This window comes from Anser brachyrhynchus, assembly GCF_964034855.1.
Source record: "Anser brachyrhynchus genome assembly, chromosome: 2".
NCBI lineage: Eukaryota > Metazoa > Chordata > Aves > Anseriformes > Anatidae > Anser > Anser brachyrhynchus.
The window spans coordinates 114,347,607-114,372,234 of record NC_137695.1 but is presented as its reverse complement, the minus strand read 5'-3'; the positions used below and the strand labels follow the sequence as shown (position 1 = coordinate 114,372,234).

Genomic DNA, 24,628 nt, shown 5'->3' with positions numbered 1-24,628 from the left:
TTGTTTCTCTCTACATTTTCGCACTCCTCTCTCCCAGCTGCTGTTGCCCAGCTTTTTTTTTTATTTATCTTTTTCCTTCCTTAAATCTTCTCTCCCAGAGGCCCAACTAGTGTCACTCACTGGCTCGGCTCTCGCTAGCAGCAGATATCTTTTGGAGCTGGATGGAGCTGGCTCTTACCTACCATGAGGAACATTCTGGGCTCTTCTCACAGAGGCCACCCCTGCAGCTTCCCTGCTACCAACCACTTCAATCCAATACAGGCCATGAGTACAAGGAAAAGGTCAATGGGCCAGGCTATTCTGGGATGTAATAAATGGCAAGTTTCAAGGTTTTTCCCTGTAGAAGTTCTACTAGCCGTGTCCTGGGACTGAAGGAACTCACGTTTGCCAGTCATGGGTGCACATTTTTAAAACAGGAATAATTTTTGTGTGCTCTATGACACAGTAATGTTAAGAGTATCTGCTTGCCAGCCGTGTGCAATATGTTCAAATGTTCCATCACTCCTCTCCAGTCCCTGCATAGTAAACAAGAGAAAACACACTCCAAGGTGCCAACTTAGCCTGGACTTTTCCCCAGAAGACACCAGAACTCATTGTAAGAGATCTGATTATGTAAATTTAACTGCTGTGTAGGTTTGGACCTGAGGCCAGTGCTTGACTGACAGCACAGACATACACAAGGGCAAATGATATCTCCAAGATCACACAGAAAGCATGTGGCACGACTAAGCTCTTCTAATAAATATCTTTTTTTCTGTTTAACATGAACCCTATGTTGTGATTGAACTGGCTGGCTTTCTACAGTTACACCATCTTGGCTTTTTTTCTTTTATGCCATTATTCATAGCAGAATTTGATTTAAAATGTCTATAGGAACTAAGGCTACACCCACAGATATGTGAGAAGTAAATACCTTTGTAGATTTAGGTCTCTGTTCTCAAAACCCATTGTCTCCATTGTGCTTTCTTTCCACACATTATGCATCTCTATGACAAATGGTTATGACTGCGTTTGATTTGAACATTGACTGACGAGTACAGGTTGGGCAGGGGGGAAGAAGAGGGGTATAGGGAGCAAATATTCAATTTAAAAAACTTGTGTCGTAAAACACATCATAATTTTCAAGTGAAAAGGACATCTTCATTTTCTAAATGGGCCTTTTAAAATGATAGGCAATAATGGGAGAATAAGTCCATTATTCATTTATAAGGGAATTAGCATAACAAAGCCGCTTAATGTGAGAGTTCAGAAAGCTCTGATTAATAAATTAATCCTTGCATTTTACAATAGGTCTCATTTTTTGTGAATAATTTCTATAAGAAACTATTTTAATAATCTCAATTTTTTTTCTTCAGATAATTTAACTCTTTATGAGCTACCCAGATCAGAGACCAGAATGAATTTCATGTTATATACACAAGTGCAAATCAACAGTTCCTTCCAAGCACTAATAGCATTAGCATAGGGGAAAAGCTGGAGGCAGGAGCAGAGAGAGCTCCATCAGTGGCCATGCAGCACATAAAGGTACATCACACTGGGGCTAATAACTAAGCAGCACAATTTAATTTAATATGAACAGTAATGAATATAAAGGGAGGGGAAAAAGAAAAAAAAAAGAAAAAAAAAAGTCTCCAGTTTTATTAAGAGTAGCCTGAATAGAAAAAGATTTATTTTTTTTCTCATCTCTTGAAATCCCTTTTATAGTTGTTCTTTCTATACGTTGCTTTTCAGTGTGAACATGTGGACACACTATCTCTTAGACTTACCTGCTACTTCTCTGATAGACTATCATACAATTAAAGGTCTTTGCTTTTCTGAAAGAGATCTGTTCCAGATGAAACACTTTCCGTATCAAGTCATTGCTCTCCTGTCTTGTGAAGACAAGTAAGGCATCATACTCAATCTCTTTTTTTTTTAAAAAAAAAAAAAGAAGCCTTTTACTCTCCTCTTTTTTAAGCTTCAGTGAATCAGGCCTTCTTATCTGAATAACCTTTAAAAGGGCTTTATTCAGGTTTATTTTATTAGTAGCATTGTTCCTAAGTAGATGTAAGTAATGCAATTTGATGTATGGCTTCATTCCATGTCTATTTCTGTGTTAACAATAGTATATAGTAGCTTTTCTCTTTTTGCAGGAAGACACTAACGAAACCAGCACTTTGTGATTTTATTTCTCTTTCCCCCCGTAATTCAACTCTGATGCTGTTATTTCCCTTGTACAAGTGTAATAGGAATGGACAAATCTTTCTGATTGCTCTTGGAGGGTCAGAAATGATGCTTACAATAGGAATCTGGTGATAAAATGTTAGTCACAATGAAGCAGAGAATGGTGAATTCTGCACAGACACACCACGCCATGCCGTGCCTGATGTGACTTACCTCAGATTGCTTTCAAAAGCATAGAGGAGAGGGTTAATGATGTAACAACGTAACAAAAAAGGCAGAAAAGCAAAAGCAATTATTTCATTTTGAACAATGTGACTGCCACTTTTACTGAGGTTAACAGTAAAAACTCATAGTGTAGTTTGGTTGCACAAGGAAAAAAAAAAAAAAAAGGGCCTGATAGGCACCTGTTGACTTCCTATGTTTAGGAGTCCAGTCTCTGCATGGTGACAGAAAATAACAGCCATTGGGTGTATGTCCTTCCTACTGGGTAATGCAAATGGAATTTCTTTTCCTGGTCTTCAGCCTGCAAGTCAATGATAGAACAGCTATCTTGCTACCTTTCTTTTGGTTATCAGGACAATGTGGTCTCATTTCTTGTACTATTGACCTTTGCTCATTTACCAGTAGTCTCTTCAGGTTTATTCCAACTTGTCTGTTCTCATCACACTACAGATATAAAGATGATGCAGTGCTTTGTTAAACAGAATACCACAACAGAGGAAAAAAATCGTTGTACAGCAAGACAACAGCATTCATCTAGACTGCATAGCAGTTCTTCACAAATCATTCTTAATTCAGATGCAAGCCAGAAGCAGGAGATCTTTAAAGGGAAAGTGTTTGACAGATTATGTTCCCTAATAAGTCTCATATTGCAAAACAGAGGGGAAGGCACTTTTAGAAAACTGTTCCTAATTCAGGTTTTATTGCAAATTAATGATGCAAACAGGAAAACAGAAACTCCATTACTTATCTGCATTAAAATTCTTCCATCAAAGAGACTTCAGTTTGAATTTTATTTGTGATTTCTATCATTATTATTTTGCTTTAACTTTGTATTTATATCTTTATTATTTTGGTTTAATTTATGATTTCTTGTTGCCTAGGGTGGTTTAGGAAGAGCTGTGAAAGCTTGGTGAAATCTATTTGGCAAAGCAAGATTTAAAAATAAATAAATAAATAAATAAAGTTTGCCAAGGTTGTGAGCCTAAGGGTTGTTGTATCATTTAAATATTTCTCTTATACTCCATGAAAAAAAAAACTAGAAATTACTGCTTTGGCACTCAGTGCAAGTTTCCATTTAATTGTTGTTCCCTTTGGCATTGCTGCTGCTCACAAGAAATAAAATATATATATAATTTAAAAAAAAAAAACACTTTCACAAGTTCCCTTAAGGTCCTATTCATATTCTTCCTCACTTCATTCCTTCTGCCCTAGCCCTTGTTTTCAAATGTTCCCCATCTCATCGTACACACAGAAACAACTTTTCTCTTCCAGCCCAGCTCTAGCCACAAAGTAGAGATTTGGTGGCAGTTGTTGCTTTACCTGCTTGGAATCTCTGTTGTTTCTCATGCTTGCAAGAATGATAGTGCTCACTCTATATCAATGCTTGCTCTGTGCACATTTATCTATTTATGTTTGTGCAGTATTATGTATATTTTCCAGACTTCACTGTGAAACTACAGGCAAAAATGACAGAAAGCCAGGAGATTTAAGAACATCAGTTTTCTGGAGTTCACTTCACTAGTCAGCTGCTAATTTTCATGGTTTTTTTTATTTGTTTGTTTGTTTTTTTTGTCTTTTGGTGGTTTGTTTTTTGTTGTTTTTTTGGGGAGAGGGGGAGTATTTTGTTTTTGTTGTTAAGAGAGCAGATCCTTTATATTATTTATGCTTTTTCCTCATTGCTGAAAATTCTAGCATAGCAGCATTTTTCTCTTGGTATAGATTTAAGATTTACCTATTATCTTTAATAACTCTCTCTAAGTCATTAGTTCCTTAGACTTGGAAGACTTGTTCTCATCTGTTGGCTAAGTATTTAACATGAAGTGTTTCATCAAAGACTAGACGAGCCAGGGATCACAGTCATAAAACAAAAGGTAGAGCCTAATAGAATCACATTGATTCTCTGTCCTTTCCACAAATAGGCTACAAATTAAAAACAATAAAGTATAAGTTGAGGCACATGACGTTTCATTTCTGGTTAGCTGGGTTAGCTGGGGAGAGTAATACATGAGCCACAGGCAGGTCCATTAATCTCAGCTGGCCAGATATGAAACTGCATGTACAAAAGCACCTCGTCTAGCTTTTGTTTTATTTTGCTTTGCATTGGAACCTTCCCATCACTACAATAAATATAAAAAAAAAAGAAAAATGAATTTTTAGTAATGTTCAAAATTTTTCCTTAAATCATCTAAAAATTTTGCACACTACCCAGTAAAAAAAAAAAAAAAAAGAAAAAAAAAAGAAAAAGAAATCACACATGCCAACCTATTTAAAGTTTCATTCTGGAATTCTGCTTTCTTTTGAATATCACATTTGTTGTCACATTTCTAAGCATGAAGGCAATACAGAAAAGAGGGCAAAAATGTAACCAAGTGCAAACTTTATGATTTCTACTTTCCAGGTTAGCCAGGGTTCTGTTTAGCCACTGGTGTCAACTAAAGATGTCCCAGAGCAGCTTCCTTTTCATGTTCTTTAGTAGCTTGAAGCTTCATTGTTGTGCTCTTCATGAGGTGGGGAAGCAAAGAAGAGACACAAGAATCCAGAATCTGCTGGCCATAACTGTGTCTCATTACCTTTGACTTCAAGCTCAAGTCCACTGACCCAGCAACCAAAAAACAGAGGAATAACTCTACAATTAAGTCATGTCTGTATGCTTCTTGTGGCTTAAGGCAGCAGAGGAAACTTTAGTGTGGGGTTTCAGTGGAGAATTCAGGTCTGCTCTTTGCTCAGTCAGCCATGTAGTTCAAAGTGGTGGATAAATTCTAGATATCGGATGCATGACTGCTTCTCTTCTCCTCTTGAGATGTCAGGATTATTATGGGAGGAGAGAAGGCTATCAATTAGATACATGTAGAGTCCGTCAGCTAGCCTGCTAGGAGTAAAAGAGAAGAAATGCCAGATACAGATTCACAAATGCAAAAGAAAAAACGTCATTCTGTTTCATGACTTAAAGCTGTAGAAAAGATGACCCTAGGGTAGGCATACACTAATACAGATATCATAGCATGCACAAACTGGTAAAAAGGGTGTTGTCATCCTGGTTTTCTGTCAGACCGTATTATAACGTATCCTGGAGCCTTAAAACCTTCAAGCAGCAGATATCATTTAAGGGCTAAGTTGGAAGCTGGACTTCTGAACATATGTAACTTATGTTAAGAATTACTCTAATAAAAAATCCAAGGCAGTGAGAACAAGCAAGTGCACTATTTCTTTTTTTTTTTTCTCTCATCAACAAGAAGAGTTTAGCCTTACAATCTTATTTAAAGTGTTGCCTATGACTACCCATGTGCTTAACAAGATCATCACACTGTAGATTCCCAATCAAATAACATCCAACAAATTTACTTAAGTGTCTTTCTATCGTGACTAATAATATATCCCCTTAAAATTCAAGACATTCAGGCAAATCAAAAGCACTACCAAAAGCAAGAAGAAAATGAGGAACTCAGAACATTCTGTAAAAACAGTATGTTTAAATGCAATCCCCAAAGTAGTCCTTACAAAGTAAGTACCATAGCTTCATAATCAGTAAATGAAGAAAATGAAAGCAATTGAATCCAGTTCTGTAAAGGCCTAATTAGGGTGGGCAGTAGGATTTTTTGGTTCACCTCTGGGATTTTTGAGTGTTTCCTGCATTTTTAAAAGGCCCGCAATGAATTTTATTTATTTATTTATTTATTTTATTTATCTATTTATTTATTTATTTTAATCCTGAAAATTCATTAACCTGCTTAATTCTAGAATGGCGTAAGACATGTCAGGAGGTTTACTGTGTATTCAGTATCTCTGTATATCCTTACTAGAGGATTTGCAACTGATATGCCAAGGAAATGGCTAATGTATCTGCTAAGCCCTAGGTTTTAACCAGGATTATTACCTTTCCTGTTTCACTCTGCTGTATTAATGCACTTTGCTCATGATTTTTATATTTAAGTGAGCCCTTTAGTAAATTTCACATCCAATGAACTTTCATTATGGGAAATATGGCTAGTTCTTCCAGCAGGAAAAAAAAAAAAAAAAAAAAAAGGTTACCTTTCTTCCTGGTAGGAAAAGTAACACTTTCATGGGAATGGTAGCAGGCTATCCTGGGTGATGGAAAGAGTTAGGTGTTTGCTACAATATGACTGAACGTGTTTTGTAGTTATATTTTGCATATGTGTGTTGCATGGTACTTTAAAAGCTTTGAAAGAGTTTAAAATATGAAATAAAAGCTTGAATTTAAAACGTACTGCAGAGTATCTTTGAGCCATTTCAGATATTTTTTTTCCTCAGAACACGTAGAAGTTGCAGGAGATACCAAGAGCTGGGCAAAGCTACAAATGTCTCAAATGTCACACCATTTGGAATGTAACTCTAAAAACATTGAAGTACTCATTAAAGTAAGTGTAAAATCAATCAAGTTACAACAAATTTTAATTAACCATGTGTAAAGATTTCAAAAGCTATTCATGCTCCTGTATGCTCAGACTTCTTGACGGTATGCTTCAAAAAATTAATTGATTTAAAAAAAAAAAAAATGAATTACTCCACCATGGATGTGTACCTGAAACTGCAGGAGGCTTTCCGTTCATCTCAGGAAAGCCACTGATAGCCACTTATGTCAGTATTTATATTGCTGTCTTCAAGCTTTCAAAATTCATGAGTCAGCCAAAAAGAAGTTTTGTCACTGAGCTAAAAATAATTATGCTAAACAAAAGTGAGTGGCTCATCTCTCGTTTTCCATCTCCCCCTCTTTAAGCTGTCTTGTTTGTTTCCAGGATTTCTTTTCCAAACTCTGGAGACCAGAAAGCTGTACATTCTTTAAATGAACATTAGGAAGTCCCTTCACACCACTTTAAACCTCAGCCACAGGAATCAGGAAAAGTATACTATAGTCTTTGTGATTTAAACAGTTGCTATTTCATTCTTCAGATGCATAGAGAATGCACAATCTCACAAGTGTGGATGTTCAGTTTGGTACCATGGGTAAAGGTGGTTTGACAGATATGACCACTCATTTTCCTCCTTTCTAAAAGTGTGTTGGAATAGCATGTGAATCATAGAAAGTCCTTCTCTCTAAAGAGGGATGATATGTTGCACTAATACTCACATTAAGAACATCTGCCATTTCCCTCATTCATCTTTCAGTTTTGATGGTGTGGTGGTTTTACCCAGCTGGGCAGCTGAGCTCCACCGTAACTGCTCTCTCACTCCCCCTCCTCAAAGGAAAAGGAAACAAAATAGGATGAAAAAGGCTCAAGGGTTGAGTTAAGGACAGGGAGATCACACACCAGTTATCATCACAGGTAAAACAGATTCAGCACAGGGACATTAACGTAATTTATTACCTATTAGTAACAAGCTAGAGCAGTGAGAAACTAAAAGCAAACTATAAACACCTTCCCCCCATCCACCCTCTTCTCCCCCTAAGCAGGGGAACGGTGAATGGGGGCTGCGGTCAGTCCCTGTTGCTTCGTGTCCGCTGCTCCTTCACGGTCACTCTCTGCCCCTGCTCCACGTGGGGTCCCTCCCACGGGATGCCGTCCTTCCCGAACTGAGCCTGCGGGGGCTGCCCACAGGCAGCAGCTCTTCAAGAACTGCTCCCACACGGCTCCGTACCACGGGGTCCATCCCCCAGGAGCAAACTGCTCCAGCACGGGTCCCCCACGGGTGGGCGGCAGCTCCCCCCAGACCCCCTGCTCCTGCGTGGGCTCCTCTCCACGGGCTGCAGCTCCGGCCCGGGGCCTGCTCCTGCGGGGGCTCTCCATGGGCTGCAGCCTCCTCCAGGCCACATCCACCTGCTCCACCGGGGGCTCCTCCACGGGCTGCAGCGTGGAGATCTGCTCCGTGTGGGACCCGTGGGCTGCAGGGGGACAGCCTGCTCCACCAGGGGCCTCTCCACAGGCCGCAGGGGAACTGCTGCTGCGTGCCTGGAGCACCTCCTGCCCTCCTGCTGCACTGACCTGGGGGTCTGCAGGGCTGGTTCTCACTCCTCACTCTCCCAGGTGTTGTTGCACAGCAGGCTTTTTTTCCTTTTCTCAAATGTGCTCTCACAGAGGAGCAAACAATATCACTTATTGGCTCGGCTCTGGCCAGCAAGAGCTCCCTTTTGGAGCTTGCTGAAGCTGGCCCTTATCTAACATGGGGCAGCTTCTGGACACTTCTCACAGAGGACGCTCCTACAGTCCCCCCGCTACCAAAACCTTGCCGTGTAAACCAATACAGATGGAGAAAAAGAGAATTACAGTGGACTCTGTAAACATTCTTCCATCTGTGGGGACAGCCAGGGAGAGCTCTACTGAAAAAGAACAGGAGATCCTGATGTACAGTGGGCTAAATAGAAGCCAGAAGTGTGCCCTGGCAGCAAGCCAGTCTGGCAGCAACTTGTGCTGTGCTAACAGAAATGCAGCAAAGGTATCACTGGAAGTAATTATTTGACACTTGCTAGACCATATCAGAAATACTGCATCAAGTTTTTCAAGTTTTCAGCCACCCACCACCACCACCACCACCCAACCTGCCCCAGTACAAAAAAAAAGAAAAAAAAAAGAAAAAAAAAAAAAGAGAAAAAAAAAAAAGAAAAAAAACCACCACTTTGATAAAGTGGAGCAACAACCCGGTTGTCCAAAAAGGCTGTGGGTTCTCCACTGAAAGAGGCTTTTCAGGACTGAACTGGAAAAAATGCTAAGTAACCTGGTCTGACCACATACCTTGCCCTGCTTAAAGCAGCAGATTGCAGTAACTGACTTTTTGATGTGTCTTCCAACCTGAATGATTTTATGGTTGCCATTAAATTTATTCTCTAAAGCAATTAAACAATTTTTTTGAGAGTAATTGCTTAATTCACTGGCAATGTATACCAGTGCTATGGATAAGAACTGGTGTGCATTGTAGTTCTTTATCCAAACTGTCAGATAGGAATAATAATTTTGTAGGAAAAAGCAAATTTTGAATTGTTTTCATTTCCTTTCCTCTGGGTCCACAAAATTATCCAGAAATTTTCCTGTTCAAAATGTGTGTTGACTTCATTATTTTTGAAAAACTCTTCTCATCATTAAAATTTGTTTCTTTTGCTCTACGTTCCTTCTCAGCTTATTTTTATCCACAAATGAACATTTGTAGTTTTTTCCTTTTTTTTTTTTTTTTTAATGTAGCTTTTGTGTTTGTTTGTTTTGAGTCAAATAGTAAGCCATAAGCTGGGAGAACAAAGTTATTTTTTTAGAAACAAATTCAAGTAGAATATAAACTATCTACCTGTTATTTAATAATGATAATAGTGCAGCATAGTATACCACAATATGTAAAATAGCATGGCAAATAATAAAGAAATAGCAATCAGTTCACATATTGTATATATTAACTATTATGTGTAAATATATACACATTACATTACTATACTTACTACTACTTCCCTAAGTAGCTGAGATTAAACTGTTTGTTTACTTGCTTGTCTAATGAAGGAAAGAGTGGCAAAACTACAGACTGGATACCTCAAAGAAAATTTAAATCTAGTGAACTGCTGAAATCGTGATCTCTCAGGGTTCAAAGAACTCATGTCAAATATATATATATTTTTTGATATTTCAGAACAGAAAATTGTTTTACAGTAACCATTCAAATATAGCTGTTTTGTCCAAAACTAAAATAAAGGCTTTGACTATGGCAAAGCAAGTGTTTTTTACCAGATTTTCAACAATTGTAAAAATATTTTGCAGATGGTCAGTAAGAAACCCCTTAGTATCTTTCATTTGCCAGTCAACTAAGAAAGTAATTATTACCATTTTCCTAAAAAACATTTCATAGGATCATAGAGTCACAGAATATCCTGAGTTGGAAGGGACCCACAAGGATCATTGATTACAACTTCTGGCTCCACACAGGACCACACAAAAATCAGACCATGTGCCTGAGAGTGTTCTCCAAACGCTTCTTGAACTCCAGCAGGCTCGGTTCCTTGACCACTTCGCTGGGGAGCCTGTTCCAGTGCCCAACCACTCTCTAAGTGAAGAACCTTTTCCTAACACCCAGGCTGACCCAGCTCCATGCCATTCCTTCGGGTCCAGTCACTGTCCCCAGAGAGCAGAGCTGAGCGCCTGCCCCTCTGCTCCCCTCGTGAGGGAGCTGCAGGCCGCCATGAGGCCTCCCCTCAGCCTGCTCTGCTCTGGGCTGAACAAACCAAGGGACCTCAGCCGCTCCTCATGCATCCTCCCCTCCAGATCCTTCACCATCTTTGTAGCCCTCCTTTGGACTCTCTCTAATAGTTTTATGTCCTTTTTATACTTTGGTTCACAAAACTTCACACAGTACTCAGGGTGAGGCTGCACCAGAACAGAGTGGGACGATCACTTCCCTTGACCAGCTAGCATGGTGTGCCTGATGCACCCCAGGATACAGTGAGCCTTCCTGGCTGCCAGGGCACACTGTTGATCATATTCAACTTGCTGTTGACCAAAACCCCCCAGATCCCTTTCTACAGGGCTGCTCTCCAGCCTCTTGTCCCCTAGTTTGTACGTATGTTTTGGGCTAACTTCTTTTATGTCTTCATTGTTCCAAGAGAAAAGTTGTTGATGTTGTTGGTTGTTGTGGGTTTTTGTGTTGTTGTTATGTGGTGTTTTTGTTTTGTTTTGTTTTTTAATTTATTGAAGGAAAGTTTATAACAGTAAATTTTGTGTGAATTAGAAGGGGAAGCCAAAGTTTCACCAAAATCCTCTTTTTTTTCCTTTTTCCTCCTCTGTTACTGTTATAGGTTTGTACAGAGGTGAGTGTGTGTGTGCATGTTTAAACAGTTTTTTTCTTATGTCTTCCTCTGTTCTGCTATGTAAGGAATGGAAATACCACTATTTGAAAAATCAACTGCAGACAAATTATATGGAGCTCAAAGTATAACTTCAGTTCCTAGCTCTATTAACAGAAACAGGGTGTTTCCGGTCTCCAAAGACTGATGTTTCCATAGGACAGGATGAATCCTACCTGTCATCATTAAACAAAAAATAATGTTGAAAGTAATTCAGACTCAAGGAGCAGGATGTATACACAATGGTCCAAGCCATAAATGTACAAGGTAGGCATTGAGAGCGGATGGATGGAAGGAAGAAGCAGGGTTGCAATGTGGTTATCTCTTTTTCTGGAAAAATAAAGTAGCAGAAAAGGAAGGATGCCAAGAAGGACAAAGGAACAGTGTCTAACAGAGAAACAGAGTTTCTTGTTGTTGTTGTTTTATTTTGTTTGTTTGTTTGTTTTCAAAATGTTCATATATTTTGAGTTAGGATCATTTTTAGGCATGTATCTCTCTCCTGGAGTAGCTATTTTTTCTGGAAAAAAGAAATTATTTATGGTACAATTTCATACCCTCATACAGTAAGTCCACAGGCAGATTTTTGCATAAATTGCCTTGAAAATATCAGTCAAGAGAAAGGAAGGATGACCACTTAGGACAATAATGTTAATGTGGAAAACAAAAATTTTAAATTAAGGGGAAAAGAACCATGGAAATAAAAAGGGGTTGTTGCCACAGTAGTGTGCCACAAACCGAATGCTACCAGAACGTTTGTTCACTTTTAGCTTCCATGAGGCTGATTCCTCCTCTCAGAAAGATTTACCCTGATGCCAGAAAGTCTCTATACCCCAATCAAGGGCACAGGACTTGGTTCATAAGTTGAAACTAAAAGAACAGCGTCTACAGTAACATCAGCAAGAAACTTAACTGCAGATTCAAAGAACAAGTGAAACCCTTAATGGCAAAATGCATGAAGTGGCAACTTTAAGATGTGGATCAATCAAAGACAGAATTGACAGAAAGGCAGATAAAGAGTCATTCTCTTGACAGTATTTGTATTGCATTTTGCTGCAATTGTTACTAAGCCCAGGACCCTTATGATTCATTGGCAGAATCTACACTGTGTCAGCTGAAATGGAGTCTTCCTCTGTTGGTAGAATCTGCTATGTGTTTGTCTTAGCAGAAATCTCTCTTTGCATAACTGACAGGTTATTCTGCAACTATGTTCCATGGAAAAAAAAAAATAATAAAAAATAAATAAAAAATTCTGTCAGACTTGTTCCATTTTCTGAAATATCTGAAAGCATTGTTAGATACTAATAAGTTCTTTCATATTAGTAATGTCACAAAATATTAGTAATGACACAAAATATCTTTGTGTAAACTGATCGTTCACCAATTTCTTCCAAGTTGTATGGAAGGCCAAGAGTGCTTCATAACACAGGTAGTATTTCTGAAGGAAATTTAAGAAGAATCCAGATCACCTTTCAAAAACTGAATAGAACAAACACACACAGATTATGGTTAACCCCGAACACCAAACGGGCAGGTGAGAGACTAGATAAGATGAACACAGCACAGCTTTGGTTAGTGTAAGTTTGAGGGAGGGGAAGCTGTACCATAGCAAATGCAATTCCAGTGCTCTGTGTTAGGTATATGCATATTTCAGATGACAACATGGAAGTAGGTACACTGTATATGTGACCTCTTTTAGGAACATACAGTTTGTGAAGGAACTGCTACTGAAAAAAAAAAAAAAAAGAGAAAAAAAAATGAAAATAGACAAATATACAAGTAAGTAATCATTGTATTTCTTCCCTCTTCTGTTGCATTACTTTGGAGTCATCACTAACCTCTGCATTTTCATCTGTAAGAACCAGGACGGTGGACTTTGCTTGATGTTAATTGACCACTTACTTTGTGCACTACAGGTAGCTATAAGGATATATATTTTGACTCATGATTCAGACTGACCTTGCTCTCCAACACAATATTCCATAAAGATGTAATAAGTTACGGTAAGTAAAATTTATGAGTCATGATTATGGGATATTTTTTTCGTAACACTGAGATTTTCTTTCCTTTAGGCCTAGCACATTTTAAAAATGGCTATTCATTTGTAAGTATCAGAGATAACTAACTGGATGCACCTATTTAATTAATTTCTCATTTTGCATATGTGCAAAACAACAATGTTTGGTATTTGATATTTATGAGTCTAGGGAACTCTTACTGTGTTAATGCTGTAGTTCTAATTTGTATCTTTAACTGTTATAACATCTGTATATTTTGGTGAACATAGTGGTAATGTAATGTAGAAGGCAGTCTCATTGTCAGACCCTTCTTGGATGGTCTTCAGCAAATTAGTCCCTTTTTTCTCCTTGGGATGTAATTGACAATTTGCTTTTACAGTGGTACCTGGAGAAAAGGTGCCATGTATAAGCTTTGCATTTCTCATTGTCCTGAGAATATGCTCTTTGGTTTGATCTATGTCTAAGGGCAACTGGTTGAAAGCAATACTTTCTTTTTCTCTTATTCCCTCCCTTTTTCATATTAGACACAGCACACGATGGAATGGCATAATTAGGAAAAAACATTTTTCTCACTGAAGATGCATAAAGGTTGTTTCCTTTCTGTTCTTCAAGTGGCTTATGTCACCCTGAAAGAGGAACGAGAGGAGGAGACAATCTCAATCTGCTTTTTATTTCATGTAATGTCAATCCCTTGAATGTTGCCCTTGCAGTCTTCCAGATGCATCCCTAAGGGTTCAGATTCCTCTTTACAGTAGGCTAATGCTGCTGTGGAACTTTGACATTGCTGATAAATGATGCTACATAAGGGCAAAGTATTGATTTATTGCCTGCAGTGTTAGATTGAAATTTGTAAGTAGGGACTATCTACGGACTTTACAGACTGATATTTGTAACCATAGTTTTCTGATGGCTGCTTCTGCTAAAAAAGAAAAGCTGGTGATGTAAAGGAAAAAGGAAAAGATAACACAACCTGGAAATTCTTACGTATTGAGAGACTGGAAAGTGGTGAGACGTCTTCAGTTACTTGATCTTCAAGTGAGCAATGGAGGTGTTTATTATATAAAATAAAAGCTTTTTGGGAGTGTTCCAGCAGGGAAAAACGAGTGGGTCAATTTACTGCTTGGCTTCTGTCTGTCTCTGCTGCGTTACTTCATTCTCCACAGTTCCTAATAATACTAGCCAGGTCCAGACAGGGGGAAGAGTTTCTCTCTTGTCTGAATTTGCCTATCTAGTTCAATGCTACTTCCAAATTCTGTCTTGGTGTTAGCCTGTATATAATCCCCCAATCAAAAGAAAGACAAAGCTCTACAGTGTTCACACAGTTATTCTCTGTAAGCTAAAAAGAAATAATTCCATGATTTATCTTTGGGTTTATAAGACTGATTAAAAATACTTTTCACTTTTCTCTCTCTTTATATTTTATCCTATATTAGCCCATGTAGAGAGTTAAAATAAAACATTTGTTTGTTTGTTTTAAAGAGGTAGTTTGTAAGCATTGAATGGAATCTCATCCAATTAATCCAAATATTTATGTAAAATTAGTTTTTTAGTTTTAAAATATGAAATTCAAACAATGTATTAGCAATTGTGTATCAAACTGTATTACTTACAGTCAACATTGCATAATCCACACCCTGTGGTTAACACAGCTGACACTGTTATTTGCAACACATTCATTGTGATTTATTTGTAAATATTGACTAAAATACTGAATGGAACCAAAATAATTTTGGAAAATACATGCATTCAAGAATTTTACCAGCCATGAGAAATTTGTAAACAGATGTAGAGATGAGATCCAGTTATTATCTTTGATACACTCAAAATAGCAGCCATGATAAGATGTGTTTTGGAAAATTATTTCATGTGTGTTGTTTGTTTGTTTGTTTGTTTTTCTAAAGGAACTAAAAGCGGTTCCTTGCTTCTAAGAGGAGTGTAAGTAAAAGATTTTCTGACAATACATTTCCAAAGAGCAGAACAGAAAAAGCATAGACAAGGTAAGGATCCTGAACTGACCTCCATTATTACAGAAACAAGTGAATTTGCCTTACTTTAAAACAAACAAAAGTACAAAATTGAACATCAATGCTGCCCTCACAAAGCAACTCCTCACATGACTAGTAATAATGGTAGTGTACATCCTGAGATTGTCAACACTCTTCCTACACATAGTCTCTGTTATCACAGAATCTCAGAATGGCTGAGTTTGGAAGGGACCTGGTCACCAGGTCAGGTCCAACTCCCTGCTCAAGCAGGACCACCCAGAGCAGGTTGCCCAGGCCCATGTCCAAGTGGCTTTTGAAGATCTCCAAGGAAGAGAGTCCACAGCCCTTCTGGGCAACCTGTGCCAGTCCTCCATCACCCTCACGGTTAAAAAATAAATAAATAAATAAATAAATAAATGAAGTGTTTCCTTACTTTCAGAAAGAGCCTCCCATGTTCCCATGTTTCAGTTTGTGTCTGTTGCCTCTTATCTTGCCACTTGGCACCACTGAAAAGAACCTGGTTCCATCTTATTTGCAACCTTCCTTCAGGTATTTATACACGCTGATGAGATCCTCCCTGAGCTTTCTCTTCTCCTTGCTGAATAGTCACAATTCTCTTAGCGAGGTCTCTACTGAGTTGGTTCACAATGTCAGGAGATGCACCTCGTGGTCATATCTGTGCAGATTGAGTTATTCTTGTCTTCTAGGATGTTGGAATGTGCCCTTGATTCCTATAAAACTTGGATTTCTCAACAGACTAATTGTCTGAGTAGGGATGTCACAGATCAGATCAATACATGTGCAGGAGTAAGACTTTTGCTGGAGAAAGAGCAGAATTAAGCTAAATGAAAGTATTACATGAAAAAATATATATTCTTTTCTGTACTGATTACTCTTATTTTTTTTCTTGATGTGCTATCCAACCAGGTGTTAGCCAATTCTGCAAAAATAGTTTATATTCCTGGCTTCTGACTGGGATTATATATTCCTGGTTTTGTGGTATACATTTAGAGAAGTTGAACAAACATAGTAAAGCATTGAATGTTCAGCTGACACTGTCCAACAATGGGTTGTTGGGTTCTTACCAACTCGATATACAGATTGTCTAGACTAAACTTTCTCTAGTGTGTTTTATGCACATGGCAAGATAGTGAGCAAGACTGATAGATATGCTCAGGTTACCTTGCTGCATGAAGGAAGTACAGTACATGCCTAACCAGAAGTTTTGCCAAAGTCTTTCTAAATGCCTTGCATGCATTTCTAAATGCCATGTTCATGGTAGATGTAAACTGAGTCCAAAAGGAGGAGCGGAATATCACCACCTTCTGGGTCTGTGAAGTTTACAGGCAGAGCTCTTGTATTTCTGCTTGTAAAACAAGGTGGAGGTGAAAGCTTTTGTGTTGTACAAAGAACAAATGATGAGTCTGTTGATCAGGAGGATGCTGTATCTTCTGTTCTTCAGCAGCTCTGATGGGCAACCTGTACCAACCTCCTCTGGAGCACAACCACAAGGAATCCGATGCCTTCTTAGAATCATAGAATCATAGAATATCCTGAGTTGGAAGGGACCCATAAGGATTATCGAGTCCAACTCCTGGCACCACACAGGTCTACCCAAAAGTTTAGACCATGTGACTAAGTGCACAGTCCAATCGCTTCTTAAATTCAGACAGGCTTGGTGCAGTGACTGCTTCACTGGGGAGCCTGTTCCAGTGTGCAACCACGCTCTCAGTGAAGAACCTCCTCCTGATGTCCAGCCTAAACCTCCCCTGCCTCAGCTTGACACCATTCCTGTGGGTCCTATCACTGGTGATTAAGGAGAATAGGTCACCTGCCTCTCCACTCCCGCTTGTGAGGAAGCTGTATACTGCGAGGAGGTCTCCCTTCAGCCTCCTCTTCTCCAGGCTGAACAGGCCAAGTGACCTCAGCCACTCCTCATATGTCTTCCCCTCTAGTCCCTTCACCATCTTCGTAGCTCTCCTCTAGACACTCTCCAACAGTTTTACATCCTTTTAGTACTGTGGTGCCCAGAACTGCACACAGTACTCGAGGTGAGGCCGCAGGAGTGCAGAGTTCCCAAGTAGTACTTGGGAATGCCAGTGCCTGTTTTGCACAACAGAATTGTACATATGCTGTGTCCATAGGCCAGGGGCTTTGGGGTGCCATCCTGGACCAGTTGGTGTTATGGTTCTGGCTGGAATACTGGATTCCCGGGAATCCCAGAGAAAAAGAGTGAACTAGTATCAACAATGCAAGCAGAGTGAAGCCCCCAGGTCTCTACACAGAAACTATGTTCATATCTAGTTTATAATTTATCACATTTATTTCTTATGCAATATTAAAGGCAAGAAGGTGTTATCCAGATATTTTCAGTAGATAATTAAGAGAATGGCTTAAGTGTATCAGAACCTGATACACTGTCAAGTGAATTGCCTTACTACTCATTATTATTGCATTCTTTATTTTGTTATCTTCTTCCATACAGCACTAGAACATTTATTTCCACTGAGATGCAATTTTACTGTAATCAGAATAATGAACTTGTCTATTCCCATGCTCTTTTCAGTCGGAAGGAAAACTTAAAACTTTACTATATTCTTGAGTCATTTGAATAAAGTCAAAAAAAAAAAAGACATTAATAAAATGGAAATATTTTTTTCTGATTTGGGGTTTAATTTTAATATTGTAGGAAAACATCTGTATTAAGTAGTTGTGCTGGACTGAATTTTAAGTACATTACCATTTTTTACCTAAGCAAACAAGGAGTTGCTTGAAAGGCTCGACAGGAGCATTTTCTATTGTATAAGGCACTCAGAATCAAAATGTTTCACAAGGTCATGTTGATTCCACAAAGGATTCTTTTCAGGAAAAAAAAAAAAAAAAAGTATTATAATGTTGGAATGTTTAATTTTTACATTTTCGCATTGAGGCATTTAAATTCTTCCTTTAGAAATCATGTTTCTTATTTTTTTTGTATCCTTGACAATAAAGTAGTATTTCTTAAATTAAGTTAAAAACAAATTATACAAAGTGAGTCAACATTTTGGTTAGTTATGATTTTTTTTTAGGTTCCGTTCAAAATACTTTAACATTTTCTGATTTTTTTTTAATCTGTTCAATTCCATTTTCTGCCTCACTGAATAAAAATAACTGATATTCTTGAAATGAAAATAACTCAGCATTGCTAAATTAAGTATTTCAATTAAAATAAATATCCCTTTTCAGTTTTCAGCAAATCTTTACTTTTTCAGGAAGCTTTTTTTGGGGGGGGGGGGGGGGGGGCGGGATGAGGGTATTGTTCTGTGATCATAACCTCTTCTTTAGTTTCAATGTCTAGAATTTCCATGAAAAAGGGATTCCTTTTTCTGAACAATGTAGAAACTGCTGGTAGAATATGGGCATTTGCTCTGCAGGTGCCTAAAAATAGCATATTTACTGGTGTTATCATTTTACTGTTTTGTCCCAAATTACATGTTGCTATGTCAACAACATGTAATGTCCAACAGCAACAACTGGGTGCAGCCTAACATGCAACACATGAAGACAAGGTGTAGAAGCAGAGATTAAAATACACGTTTTTTCTGTTTTAAGGCAGTTACCCACTCACTGTTATTTTTGGTAATTAATGTCAGAAGTACTTACCACTCAACCTGCTCACAGATTGGTGGGTGCTCCTTATCCTCTGTGAGCAAAACCAATGTTGGATCATGGTATTTTTTCCAAGTTCTCCTTTTATTCCATATGGGCAGTGCAAAAGCCCTGCACTTTGTGGCCACCTCCTGTTCTTGGAGCGTGGGTCACGGCTGTGCAGGTTTGCTCCCTTTGCCCTCTTCAGAGAGGAACTCTGCTGGAGCTACATAAAGCATGTAGCAAGTGAATTGAGGAGGAAACTTTCCCTGTAACTTCAAGCATTATTTGCCTTCCTTGATTTTATATAGAAAGCTTGTGTTTCCTCAGATATCCTTCCTAGCACTGAAAACTAAAGCAAACTTGTTCGTGACTTAGTAAAACACCTTTTAAGCATAACCTTTTAAACCTTTGTTAAATGCACAAATTTCTTGCATTTTGTAACCTGGGCTGCATTATTTTCCATGGTTTGTCTCGCCTTCAGGGTACATTTAAATAATTGCCTAGTCAATCAGAGCAACCCATTCTAATCTTGTTTCAGTATTATTTTGGCCTGTATAATTCATTCAAAGGAAAATGGCTCCCTCATCCTTAGTTTCTAGGAAACCTTTTCTGGTAATTCATATTGACAGCAGTGAGTTGTGACATTTATCGGTGAGGTGAAGCTGACCAGCTGCAGGGCTCCTGACTGATTAACTCAGCCAACAAGCTGCTCATGATTCCAGCCAAGTATTGACTTTTCTTTCCTTTCCCTCCCCTCTAGTTGGAGAGAGAATATGGAGGCATTCTTTATCGCTACATTTTCTTTTTACCAGTCATACGAAAGTTTTTTTAAAAAATGGACCATAGGCAATATCTTCCCTTTAAACTTTATTTTCTTAATGCAATAGAATGTGAAATATATTTCAAGGAAAGAAAATCACCATTGAATTTAAACTAGAAATATAAAATAAATGAGCAGATTTTATCTAACGTTATTGGAATCATTTACTTCAATAGCAGTGAGCTTCAGTCTTGTAAACAACCTGTCTGTAATCAAATGACCTTTGGGATGAAAAACCCCTAACGTTTAAACTTAGCTCATTTTCATTCTTTAAGCCCAGAAGCACAAACTGTGCTTCAAGGTAGGAAGTATCTTTATTCTCATTTGTTTGTGTGTTTTTAAAGCCAAGATACTGAAGTCAAGGATGAAGGAATTCCAGTATTGCTCTGTTTTCTCTCTACTCTAAAATGAACAACATTTTTTAGGTCAGGGCTTGGAATTAACAGCCTTTCATTTTTAATAGCAATAAATAATCCTGACTCCATTTCAACAGTAGTTGTCCCAACCCCATTTTCATGAGGGAAAATGTAAATTAGCATTTCTCTCAGGCAATTTTAATTTATATCTTTTTCTTTTTTTTTTTTTTCTCTACATCCACAATGTGAAGAACATATGGAAAGAACAATAAAATATTTTATCATGACAATCAAAATGGAAGTTTTCATGTAGTTCTTGACAAAGGTGTGTGAAATTAATGCACCTTTGTATGGTAAGGTTAATAGCATGTTTTCCTGAGCTGTCACATTTAAGAATCTTGAAATTTTGCATTTATTATTACATCATGAGATCAATTTATAACTCTCACTGTTATAAATATGAAGTGAATCCAGAGCATGCAGGTGTTGATTTTATACCATGAAGTCGAATGCCAATGAATAACTTCAGGTATTGAGGCTAGCCTGCACGGTCAAAAAATAAAAATTAACATTAGCATAGTCCAGCAGGTATAATCTACATCCTGCAAAATCATTAAATGAGGTTGTTAATTAACACTATTGGTCTTCCTAATCCTCTCAGACTCTCCTGGTCAGAGACAAAGGAGTTTCAGCAAAGAAACAAGCACTTCTCAGAAGAACTGCAGATAACAAGCTAACCAGCTAACCAATTTTGAATCCCTTCATTCTAGACTGACTTGCATGAACCACAATCAAACTTTAAGAAAGCATAAGTGTTTCTAGAACTGACATTTTCAAGCACCATTCTTCCATTTATCCAATCTTGGCACTGATATGTAAGATCTATAATTGCTCTTGTAGAGGTGGCATGTCCAGAAATGGGAGTTCAGTGTGGCAAAGGACAAAACATTGCTGGGAAGATAAGTCAAAGATGATAAGACCATGCAGTTGCCAAAGAACAGACATGCCTTAGTACATCAGTGTTAGACCTAATTACATTCAAGTGTTGGAGTCTTCATGGAGAATCGAGTCAACCAACTCTGCTAATGCTGTCATCTGATTTCTGTGATATTCACTGCCTGGGATTAACACAAAAGCCATTACTAATGCCCTTCAACCTACTGAAAGGCAGCCAGAATTGGAGCTGAGAATAACACAAATGACAGGTAGGGATATCAGTTCCAGGCAAAATGGTTTGGCATAAATAGGGCAGAAGGGGGCTTCTGATAGAAAGTAAAAATAAATTGTCATAATTCTCATAAGAACTGTGTGATGGAATAAATGCCCACTGGCACAAGTATTCTTGCTTTACTATGATAGCAATAAAAGTCATATAATTTACTGGAACTTGAATGTTTGTACTAAACCTGTTAAACTAGTTGATGCACCAGGGATTACCAAATTCAAAGTGATCACAGAAGTTAATACATAGATAAAAAACGTGTATAACTGTGTGTGATATATGTACTGCACTGCTTGTTATATAAGCTTATAGATATATGTACCTACATTCAGTCATTTTTCCTGTGTAAAGAAGTTATGTCATATCATGTTCATATTTATGATGCAGGTATGTTTGAAGAACGTTTGTATTTCCAGAGAGACACTCAGAAAAAGAGTACATTTTCAATACGTATTTGGAGAAATTTCTTTAACAAGAAAATGTATTAGGTTGCCTGTCTGAAACCGTGGCTTCTTCAAACATAGCTGTGAAAAATGCCTTTTGTCATTCCTCCCCAGTGCATTATGTTGTGACAAGTCAGTCATGTTACATAACATGATGTGACTGATACCAAATGGCATATAAAAGATTTGATCTCTTTCCTTTTAGAACAAGGATCCTGTGCTATACGTGGATGGACTTTGGAGTGTCTTCTCTTTCTCTTTAAATAGAGGGAACAAAGGAACATCCAGATTGAAAGACCTTCCATAAGTGATAAGTGTAGGAATATTGCTAATGTTTAGTTCACATCTGTTAACTGAAAAATATCTTCACCTTAGAAATGTGCACACTTTTTCTGTCTGCCTCTCTCCACTGTGTCATTGAGAGTAGATTTTTATTAGGGCCTGTAAGATAGGCTTTGAGAAACTTAAGCATGTAATCCTGTATGGCTCATGACATCACACGATGAGGTGTGTACTGCATTGTCGGTGACCCACTAGCTTGACCCAGTTACTTCTTCATACTGAGAACAGCAGAAGCGAAGGAGGAAGGAGGGCGCTGAGAATACACTAGGAGAGGGAGAGCACAGGATATTAAAAGGAAAGGTGTTTGTTCCCTCTCTTACCATGTGTTTTCAAAGCTGTTGCTGTTTTGGACCCCTTGAAGCCAGTGTGTGTAGAGAGATTCACTGTTTCAGAACTATACCAAGGAATTATTTCATCTGCCATAAACTAATCCACCACAGTTTATTCCAACTGCAGTGTAATCCAGCTGGTCTTAATAGAGTTATCCCAGGGATAGCACTGGCCCATCAGTGTAATTGGTGTGGGTTAAGTAGCCTGAGAAACCAGGTTAACTGGAGATTTGCTTCCTAACAATGACTGTTTTACAAAGAAGAGTTTAAAAAATAAAACAGACTAGTCTTTCAGTGAGAGACTGCCAACAACCAGCCCAAATCCTCCCTCCCCCTGAAAAATAAATCTTTACTGTATTTTCCTGACTATCTCACTGAAACAGTTTTCATACTCACAGCAGAAGCAGATCACAGGAAATATATAAATAAATAAATAAAAGCTGTGTAAGAAAAAGGAAGGCAGTACAAGTATGAAAGGATAAAGCAAACACTTAGGAAACATTGTCTGTTTCAGATTTATTAAAAAATAAATAAATAATGTTCATTTGATGAATAACAATGTACAGTATAGTGATAATATTTGCAAAACTCTCCCTGAAATTTAACTGACCAAAATCCAGTGACAATATCTTTGTTTACATATTAGCACTATCAGTGACATGAATTTTTAGTCACAAATTTCAACATGAGCAAATAACAAACATAGCTTTTAAAAAGCATTCATTAGAAGGAAAGTGACATAACACTGAAACACTCATCTTAATGTCAAACATACCAGCATGTCAAGGTCATGATAAAAGATCATTTCTAAAGTAAGATGTCGTGAATTGATAAGTTAACAGATATTTAGTTTCAATAACACATTTTCATTACTCTGGAAAGTGAAGTCATTTTTACTTTTTCTCTCACCAAAATCCTTCAGTTAGGCTCCGGGAGAATATTAAGCACCTAAGTTATACTGCTGTAGGGATATTAGAGATTACTATCCTGGATGAATCCAAAGTCTTCTCCAGACTTCTTCTCCATCCTGCTCCTGATAAAACTCAAGAATTGGTGATTTGCAAGGCTGATAAGTAAAACCAAAGCCTACATTTACTAATGTTTCAGTGAGACTGGTTACAAATCCAGATCAGCTCTAGGAGAAAGTTTTTTATAAGACACACTAGCAAATTGTTGAACTTTCACCGATACATTTACATACTGAAGAGTTTCAGCTGTCACGCTTTCACTGTACTCTCAGCAGTCCTGCCTCTAACTCATTCCTATCCCAACTCAGCTGTCATCCAAATATCAACGAATACAAATGTCGGTTTTGAAGGGGGTAATCAAAAATAAAAATAAAAAAAAATAAAAGATAAAACAGTAACACTCTGTACTGTCCTACAGTATTCTGCCTAACAACAGCACATCTAGCACTCTGGCACATCTCTTTCCCAAGCACGTTCAACTTTATATATGTCTTACTCCTGGGCTGAGGTAAAGGAGCCAAGATTGGTTGTGTCTCCATAGTACTCCAGTCTATTGAGGGTGGACTCCACTTGTTGAGGCTCTGAGGATCCATTAGTCATTCATTGTCCGTGTAATATACAGCACTCCAACAGCAAAATCAAACTGGACACAATCTTTACATTCAGAATTAATAGTATCCATGACATACCTAGAGACAAAAAGAGGGAAGGTTTGCATAAATTGTGTCAGTTAAGTACGTAATTGTTGTAAAACCGTGCATATTCTGTGTGTGAGTCTGCTCATTCAGAAATGAGAGAATGTTCCCTTTGGGACAGTGACAAATGAAATGCTGCTTCTTGGGAAGAAAAACTGGGAGGCACCAAAAGTGTTTGTGGATTCAAATGTATTACAGGGTCAAACAGGCTTGAGTTTCCTTAATCTCTTTGGTTAAAGATTAACTAAAGGCCAATTGTGTACCTATTTGGAAGCTGTGTATTTATTTGGAATATTAACTGAGTCTTAAGACAGGAAGAATAAAGAGTTCCTTCATTCAAAGATAATAAAGCTTAGCTGTTCAATATTCATATCACTTAACCAAACTAGAATTATATAGCAGGGCCTTGACTGATTGCAGAGCATACAATTGCATCATGAATAACATTGTCAAAATGGAGCTCCAAAGCAGGACACCAGAGAGGACGATCAAGCTAGAATGTAAATATCACAAAGAAAGACTATTATGTTGCAGTGTTTCCCAGACATTATAATTCATGAGTTTGATTCAATCAAAATTATTTCAAAGCTTTCTAAGTGCAAGAAAGGGCACTAAAGGCCAGTAAAGCTATGAAAATTGGCTCCACAGATGGCTGGTTTGTTCTCTAA

At 38.0% G+C, this 24,628-nt stretch overlaps 1 long non-coding RNA gene across 1 annotated transcript; it reads left to right on the top strand.

Moving 5' to 3' along the window:
* The first annotated feature begins 6,654 nt into the window (after nt 1–6,654).
* Nucleotides 6,655–21,921, top strand: LOC308190496. Its single transcript, XR_013947269.1, has 3 exons — nt 6,655–6,761; nt 13,069–13,155; nt 21,832–21,921. It is a non-coding gene; the product is annotated as an uncharacterized lncRNA (long non-coding RNA).
* Nucleotides 21,922–24,628: the final 2,707 nt, after the last annotated feature.